This window comes from Lipotes vexillifer, unplaced genomic scaffold (assembly GCF_000442215.2).
Source record: "Lipotes vexillifer unplaced genomic scaffold, Lipotes_vexillifer_v1.1 scaffold490, whole genome shotgun sequence".
Classification (NCBI taxonomy): domain Eukaryota; kingdom Metazoa; phylum Chordata; class Mammalia; order Artiodactyla; family Lipotidae; genus Lipotes; species Lipotes vexillifer.
This window is the reverse complement of record NW_006796397.1, coordinates 4,012,763-4,014,503: the sequence shown is the minus strand read 5'-3', so window position 1 is coordinate 4,014,503 and position 1,741 is coordinate 4,012,763.

Here is a 1,741-nt window from a genome sequence, read left to right as displayed (position 1 = left end):
CACTTAATCTTTGTTGACTCTGTATGGAAAATGAACAATCATTTCTTTTCATTTGGTTGAAACTTTGTCCTTGTTATCGGTGTTTATATCCTTTACCATAAGAAGTCTCAGACTCTTGGGTCACTCTTTGTCTCCCACCCCCTAACTAATTCAAAGCTCTTCACATCACCTATTTTGAATCCCTTTACCACACTCCCCAATTTCTGAGACTCTTCCACTGTGTCCTCTGGAATTCACAGTCCATCTTCATCAAAAACCTTTGTATCCTCAGTCTCTTCTCTGAATATTTCCGTCACCTTCCTGTTCTAAAGCAAATCTGGTTCACCCCTGGTGGATGCTGTTGTCCCTGCAGCCTTCCCAGAGCCCTTGTACCACTGGACTTGGAGGTGGGAGAGGGATCCTCTTTGCTCTTCATTGTTTCTCTCAGGTTATTCTCCCCACCTCCTATCTAATTCCTCCCCCTACCCAGTATTTGTTTTTTTAACTCATGTCCTCTGATGTTATCACTCTCCTCATTGTGGTAGTCCCCTACTCACTCATAGATCACTCTGCCTTATTTCTCAAGGACTTTAGCTTTTGACTACTGGCATCCTATCCAGCATCTCTCTTGTCCTAAATCTTGTTGTTTTCAATATATACATAGATAATCCTCATGATACTCTCCCTTTGACTCTCTTCTAGTGACACTGTATTCCACACTCCTCAGCCATTCACTGCCATTTTCAGATTCCACCTGAGACTTCATCACTTCCTCATAATCTTAATTTCATGCATCCCACTCTAACTACCACATTGCTGTGGTCACTCTGCAGAAGTGAGATAGATTCCTCTACTTAAGTTTTGTTTTGGATGTCAAGATTGATGATGCTACACATGTACCAACTTTTTCAGAGTATGAAAAAGTTTGTTGCATACATAAAGAATCTTTCTGGGGAGAGCAGGGGAGGCTCCGAACTAGTCTGAATATGGCTTGAGGGAGCAGAGAAAGGAGACTTTCTTAGGGTTTATGGTGGTTGGGGGTGGATGGGGCCAGGGTGAATGGTCCTTCACATGGACTGGGTCTTGCATAGTTTGAACTTCCCACTGACACCAAAGGAGCAAGCACCTGGGCTTTCTTATCAGTTTTCCCAGATGTGGGGCCCAGAGAAAAGAGAAGTGGTGGGGCTTGAAAGCTGTCATTGAGTATCACAAATGGAGCTAGACCCTTTATGTTATACCTATCTTTTCAGATCATTCCCCCTTGTTCTCTGACTCCTACAGTCCCTCAACCCCACAAGGACTGTCAATTCACTGATCCTACCACCTTTTTCTGTCCTTAATCTTTCCATATCTACTCTTCCCTCATTTTAAACTCCATGGTGAATCGTAATCACTCCCTTACTTACATCCTTGACTTCCTTGGTCCTCTCTCCTTGCTCTTATTTCCTTGGTAAAACCTGATTACATAGAACTCTAAGCCTACTCTGAGCCTGCATCCTGGCAGTCAATTATTGCTGGAGGAAAAAAAGCACAATCACACTGACTTATCCCACTTAAATTTATGACCGTGAACTCAAGTGGGCCCTTAATGACACTCAGCAAGCATATGATATTTGTTTCCTAGTCTATTCATCTTTCCATTCTCCTGGATGACGATTTCGCACCTTCGCTTCTCTCTTCACCTTCCCTTGCTCTTCTGAATCTCCTCCCCGCTGATGAGCTGACTTCCTATGTCCCTGAGGAAACTGAAACAATCGGAAGA